Raw genomic sequence first — 7,500 nt, forward strand, 5'->3', positions numbered from 1 at the left:
GCTGCTGCTGCTGCTGCTGCTGCTGCTGCTGCTGCTGCTACTGCTGCTACTGCTACTGCTACTACTACTACTACTACTGTGCTGCTTACGAGTATTATTTCTACTACTGCTACCACTGGTACCACCACCACTACCATTACTACCACGGCCACCACTACCACCACTATTACACCACCACCACCACTACCACAACACCACCACCACCACCACCGCCACCGCCACAACCACCACCATCAACACCATTACCATTAACACTACTACTACTACTACCCTTTCTGCACTACATAGATTTCCATTCCCTGTCCTGCATTGTCCCTCTTTCCTGTCCCTATGCCTCTTAGTCCCCATGCTCGCCCTTTCGTGTCCTCCCCGAGCCGTTAGCAGCCCAGTAACGTAGTAGTGGTGCCAGGGGACCGTCCATCCTTCTCCCGCGACAGGCGACACCCACGCAGAGGGCCGGGGAGCGCACCTGTTCCATTAATTAGCGGGACCTCTCCACCTGCACAGGCCCCGAGGCGCATGTAAATCTCATCGTGAATGGGTCCTGGTGAGTTACGCTAGACGAAGGTGAGGGATTTGGAGCGAGGCAGCAAGGGAGGAGAGGAGAAGGGTGAAGAAGGATGGGTTTGGATAGGAGTGGCTCAGTTGTGTCTCCCTGGTGTTCCTGTGTTCCTCTTGTTCCTACTCCTGCTTTTCCTTCTTCTTGTCTTCTTTCTTGTCTTTTATCCTTTTCGCTATAGGAGTGTATTCGTAAATTATTTGGTGTCTTGTCTCCACTTTTTTTTTTTTAACAGATATTCAAAGAATTTAAACGTGTTTTTAATTATATATCCTTGGTTTTAGTGATAGATAAATAAATAGTATATGTCATTGATAGGAAAAAAAGAACATGGGGGAACTTGGCTATTTATCTCTGTAGCCTTTGATGGGATAACAAAGAGTCTATAAATACCGGCCTCACTCATTAACCCCTTCAATACAGGGACACATTTTTACCTTGATATTTGTGTACACGATTAGACCATTTTATTGACATTAGGAAGGGTCTATGGAGGTCAAAAGGATAGTGGCCACAGTACTTACTATTCTAATCCCCACCAAAGTCTCTGAAGGTGAATAGAAATAGCCTAAATAGTAACCAGAATGAATATCGAAACGTTGCATGGTACTAAAAGGGTTAAGGAAAAAGATGATAATTGAAATATTTCGGAAAGGATTCTAATCATACTAAGATAAACATTTCTTCAGTCGGTCAGTTAATGTTTGTGTGCACCTTCACTTCTACCAGCCTTCATCTATTGCATCTGATAATGGGACACTTTTTATAGCAAGTAACCATGTGAAAAGAAATAGGAATGTCATTAATAAGTCCTCCTTTATGATCGTTTGTGTTTCTTCTCCCATTTCCTCCATCTTCACTTTTTTCATGTCCTACTTTTCCTCCTCCTCAGTCATTACAAGTCTGAGTGGCAGCCAGAGAAAGGAGCATCACATGGCAGGTCTCAGGGGCAATGTAACTTTGTATATCCTTATGAAGAAATAAAAGAGGTCATATTCTCTCTCTCTCTCTCTCTCTCTCTCTCTCTCTCTCTCTCTCTCTCTCTCTCTCTCTCTCTCTCTCTCTCTCTCTCAGACGTTATTTTCTATTATGTACCTATCACTGTATATATACCACTTTTCATTGTGCCTCCTCCTCCTCCTCCTCCTTCTCACACATCCGAGGTTTTCTTTGATGAGTATCGGAAGTCTTCTATTCTTCTGTGTGACATGAGCAGCAGTCGAGAGAGAGAGAGAGAGAGAGAGAGAGAGAGAGAGAGAGAGAGAGAGAGAGAGAGAGAGAGAGAGAGAGAGAGAGAGAGAGAGAGAGAGAGAGAGAGAGAGAGAGAGAGAGAGAGAGACTGCAGTGTGGTCTTGTCGGAGGAAAGAGAAGGAGGATTATCTGAGAAATACAGAAGAAAAATGAGCTTTAAGTGAAAAAGAAGACGAGCACCAACAGCAACAGGAGGAGGAGGAGGAGGAGGAGGAAGAACTGGTGATGGTGGTGGATGTGGAGGAGGAAGAATTGCTGTAAGAAGAGGAAAAGACAAGCGAAAATTAATAAAAGAAGAAAAAGGAAAGCAAAGAACTCGTGAATGAAAAAAAAATTTCGGAGTGAAAATAGAAAGGAAAAATTGTAGACCTCATTATATTATTACCCTCTCTTTACGCAAACGCGGAATTTATACAGATAGTGATCAATATTGTAACGATGCTTCCTTGGAGTTACGACTAGCCCAATGTAACTCGTAAGATCCACAGACCCTCACACAAACATTGACTCCAGCCAACCCACTACTTCTCTGGAAACGATAAAGAAAAGAATAAGAGAAATAACCCAAACGAAATCACCACGCTAATTAATTCCGTCAGTCAGCCGTGTAGCTTTAAAAAACAGTACGTATGTTCATTAATTAGCATCAGTTCCAGGCAATTTACGTAAGAGTGACGCGCCTTTTTGTTATGCAGGGAATAGTAATGATGACAGATAGTGACCCTTGCAGTGGTAATGGTAATAGGAAGGGAATTAAGTGAGATCGTTGGCAGCACACACGAGGAGACACGAGTGAAGGGGAAAAGAGGTACTTAATTATCTTGGTGAGAGAGAGAGAGAGAGAGAGAGAGAGAGAGAGAGAGAGAGAGAGAGAGAGAGAGAGAGAGGGGGGGGAGGATGAGTTATCATTTATTTATTTATTCATTTACTTATTGTCTTCACGAGCCTGTTTGTGTATGTGAATAACTAATGAGTCTCCGTGATGTGGACCATGAAGATGTTTTAGAAAATTGACGGACAAAGCTCTCTTCATTTAGAATTCAAAGACTATCGAGTTCAAATAATGGAAATTGTGAGCAATACAAACGATGTCTTCTTATACGACATTTGCATTTTTAAGTGGTGTACGGTGACGGTCATAAATTGCATATCATACCGTACTTCCTTCCCTCTGGTGTGCTGAGAGTCTACTAATCAAAAGGCTTCATAAGGAAACTTTAGATCTGGATAAAAAACTGAGTATCATACTGCTTTCTCTTGTTATCCGTTGTTTCCGTCAATCTGAAGCCCTCTGGTGTGGTGAGAAGATACTTATTGTCGCTTATTGTCGCTTCCTTCTCACCCTCTTCCTCTGTGTTGTTCTTTTCAGTGTCAAGGTCTCTAGTGTGCTAAGAAACTAATAATTGACAGGCTCGAAAAGGAGACTGTAAACAAATCAAAAGAACATATCCAAGCCAAAAGTCACACTCCCTCCTCACTCCTTCCTCTGTGATTGTGTTGCTTCTTCTTGGCAGTCCCAAATCCTCTAGTGAGCTAAGCATCTACTAATTGTCAGGTTCGGTAAAAAGACTGTCAGCAGATCAAGGGATTTAAGAGCAAGACAAAGCAGAGACACAGTGGAAGTGAATGCAGGAGATTACTCCACTTCTGATTGTCCATGCAAGGCGAGGCATTAAAGAGACATTAGCGTTGCATCACCGGCGTGCTTGTGTCGTATATAAGGTGTCTCGAATGTAGTGACACGCGCAGCCAGCAAGTCGCCAATCATAAAAAGCGATGATTAAGAAACCTTTCCTGAGCGCAGGCTGTGTGGTGTGGCGGTAAGTGCGTGGTGAGAGGAGTTACTGGGCCGGGATGAGTCTCCGTGAGGCAGAACTGACATGCGCAGTGAAAAATTGTTGTATACGAGTATCAAAAATTGTTCTCGGCCTAGATTCCTCGAGTTTAATAGGCCGTGGCAGCGAGGCGGGTAAGACTTCAACCCTTCACTTTCTTTTTTTTTTTTTTACTTCATCCACACGTGTGCTGTCTGCCCGTGGCGCTGTGCATTTTTTTTTTTTTTTTTTACTGTTCTTAAACGTGTCAGTTCTACAAAATTGACGTTTTTTTTTTTGCTGTGTATTGGAAGTTGTTCTGATTTTCAAGGGACTCTACGTGATTCTGGGGATAACTGAAGAAAGAATTATCATTACTATTATTAATTTGATTATTTTTATTGTTTTTTTAGTTTTGATTCATGAAGAGGTTCTAGCAAAGGGCAACAAAACGTATGGCGAAAACACCACGTGATGTACTATACCCTAAAGAAAACAATAACCAAAACAACCCCAAACTATATATAAAAAAAAAAAAAATCTCCAGAACCCCACTTGGCATTTCCGTGACATTAGCAAATACAAGAACAAAAAAGTAATTCAATATGAGCCTATGACTTCCATGGACACAGCGGCGGGAGGCGGGGTAAGCCACCTTTGTGTACATACCGTAGAGAACGACGCATTTATGACAGTCAAGATATTGGAGGTTGGACACATGCGGGCTAAGGGTGTGAAGTTTCGGTTGGGTCCGTTGAGTCCGCGGCGGCGAGAATGAATAGTAAGTGAAGTGTTGTGGAAGCTGTTGGCGGGAATTGAGTAATTGCGCTGCAACACTGGGGTCATATGTCGCTGTCTAGGTGTTATGAGATAGCCGAGGGGCCGAGCACGGTGTGGAGGGAATGGTCACGGGTAGAAGTGTGTGTGAATGGTACCACAAGGAGGGTATGTGTGGTGTTAGTGGTGTTGATTGTTGTGTTAGTGGCTTAGTAGTAGTTGTAATGTAGTGGTGGTGTTGATGGTGGTGATAGTCGCATTATAGATGATACAGTAGTAGTAGTAGTAGTAGTAGTAGTAGTGGTAGTAGTAGTAGTAGTAGTAGTAGTAGTAGTAGTAGTAGTAGTAGTGGTAGTAGTAGTGGTGGTGGTGGTGGTGGTGGTGGTGGTGGTGGTGGTGAGTGGTGGTGGTGGTGGTGGTGGTGGTGGTGGTGGTGGTGGTGGTGGTAGTGGTAGTAATGGAGCTAATGGTGGTAGTGATTGTGAGTGGTAGTGGTGGTGGTGGTGGTGGTGGTGGTGTGTAGTGGTGGTGGTAGTGGTGGTAATGGAGCAAATGGTAATAGTGATTGTGGAAGAGTGGTGGTAGTGGTAGTGGTGGTGGTAGTAGTAGTAGTAGTAGTAGTAGTAGTAGTAGTAGTAGTAGCAACAGCAATGGTAATAGTGGTGAAAGTGAAAATAATTACCACAACAACAAAAGCAACAATGATATTAACAATGCTGCTGATGATAATGATTATTATAGTGATGATTATAATAATAATAATAATAATAATAATAATAATAATAATAATAATAATAATAATAATAATAATAATAATAATAATAATAATAATAATAACAATAATAATAATAATAATAATTTTAACAATAATAATAATGATAATAATAATAATAATAATAATAATAATAATAATAATAATAATAATAATAATAATAATAATAATGATAATGATAATAATAATAATGATAATAATAACATTAATAATAATAAAAACAACAATAAATATACTTAAACCGAAAACAGCAATAATAATAACCATAAAAATAGTAATGATAATGATAGCAATGATACTAATGATAATACTAGTAAAAAAAAAAACAATAATAACTAATACTTGTTTACTACCACCCCACCACCACTACCACCACCACCACCACCACCACCAACAACAACAACACCAGCAACAGTCTGCACTTTCTAACCGTCATGTCTTGGACAATCCCTGCAGCTAATGATCCCAGCCAGTAATTAAGTTGTCGCGGCATTTTTTCCCACATTACCCTTAATTAACTACCACTTATTGGACGTCTCGTGACAGGAGGAGGAGGAGGAGGAGGAGGAGGAGGAGGAGGAGGAGGAGGAGGAGGAGAAGAAGAAGAAGAGGAGGAACCGTATCTGTGATCTACAAGTGGCAGGACAGCTTACAGTTATAATACACGTAACAATAAAGAAAACTAAGAAAAAGAGAAGTTAAACAAAAAGAAAAAAAATGTGTCATTAACGTAAAAGGATAAAAAAAATGAGAATGAGTGAAAGAAAATGTAGATGTGTAATGAACGTAACAGTCAGCTAAAACAAAAATAATGTGAAAGAATATGAAAATCTAAAACCAACGTGACAATAAGCGAAATAAAAGAAAAAAAAAATCGTACTCAAGTCTCATTTTGTAATAATCTGATTAACAACATCTTATATGTATTTTTTTATGATCTTTTTTTTCTATTTTTTTTATAACGAATTTCACTCAAATTATCAACAATAAGAGTGATAATGATGAAAATGATCCGTAGAAATGATGAGAGTCTTAGTTTTTTTTTTTTCAGACAAGTCCATAATTAATATCTGTAATGAAAAAGAAAATATTAAAGATAAGTAGGTATATGCAAAGGAATACAACAAAATGGACTATGGGAATGAAAGTTGAAGGGTAAATTACTGACTAGATTCAAAGAGTGTGCTTGCTTTCTTAACTCCTATTGTAGCTACGCCAGGGTAGTTCAATGGATGCTATTGGAAGGATTTAATTAAGTGACGCGGAGGGACAGACAATGAACGGTGTGAAGGCCAAGAGGTGCGATGAGTTTTAGTTATCGACGCTCTCCCTATACTGAATTGGTCTTTGTTTAGGGAGTTCTTCATTTTTATTTTGAGAAGTGTGTGTGTGTGTGTGTGTGTGTGTGTGTGTGTGTGTGTGTGTGTGTGTGTGTGTGTGTGTGTGTGTGTGTGAACTTCCTTATAAGCATGTTTTTCTTTATAAGCATGTTTTTTCTTTACCAGTTTTCAAGCTATTTTTCTTTATTCTTAGTCTGTGCCTTTAAAGTATATAAAAAGGAAATTAGTAAGGCGATTCACACATCTATCCACTTACCTAACCACACAATCTCTCTCTCTCTCTCTCTCTCTCTCTCTCTCTCTCTCTCTCTCTCTCTCTCTCTCTCTCTCTCTCTCTCTCTCTCTCTCTCACTTTAACATTAGGCATCTCATCACACCCTGCAGTCAGTCTCCCGGCAAGGCAGCAGCGCCACCAACACGTCCACCTCTTTAAGCTGCCGTCTTGAAACCCCCGAACCTCTTACGAGTTGTGCCTTCCTCCCATGCCTCGGTGTCTTGGCGTCTTGCTCTCCTCTGAAAGATTTACCCCAATTGCTACAGTGTTCCCTTGTTACTATTTTGGCGTTGGATTAGTTGATAGATTGGTATTTGATTTTTGTTGCCTGTGTTTCAAAGGATAGGAAGAACAAACTGCAGCTGATGTTTTGGTTCTTCAGTCTTTGATGTTTGATTATTAAAGCGAGTTAGATTATATAGTCATGTGAAAAGGCTGGTCAAAGATTTAAATGTAACTAAAATTGATCTATTGTTATGCTATTGTTTAGAATTGCTTGCTTAGTCTTAGAAATTGCTCTCATTTTGTTTTCGTTCTTAAAACTCCTACGAGAAAAGAGAATTGAGAAAACCTGGTAAGGTAATTAATGAGCATCCTTAATAGTTAACCTAAGACATAGTTAAGTATTCGTGATTCCCTCATTTAGTGTCTTATTAAGGAACATGAAATAGCCTAGATGTCTCTAAGTTTACTGAGACGTGAATGTCACCACC

General features: G+C 40.0%; 1 protein-coding gene and 1 pseudogene across 4 annotated transcripts in view; one reads left to right on the plus strand and one right to left on the minus strand.

The window, feature by feature from the left end:
• The window catches only part of LOC123514912, a 21,385-nt pseudogene extending 16,915 nt beyond the window's left edge, over positions 1 to 4,470 (minus strand).
• The window catches only part of LOC123514651 (5-hydroxytryptamine receptor 1-like), a 456,202-nt gene that overhangs the window by 280,872 nt on the left and 167,830 nt on the right, over positions 1 to 7,500 (plus strand). The gene's annotated exons all lie outside the window — the stretch shown is intronic.

The sequence above is a fragment of the Portunus trituberculatus genome, chromosome 38 (genome assembly GCF_017591435.1).
Source record: "Portunus trituberculatus isolate SZX2019 chromosome 38, ASM1759143v1, whole genome shotgun sequence".
NCBI lineage: Eukaryota > Metazoa > Arthropoda > Malacostraca > Decapoda > Portunidae > Portunus > Portunus trituberculatus.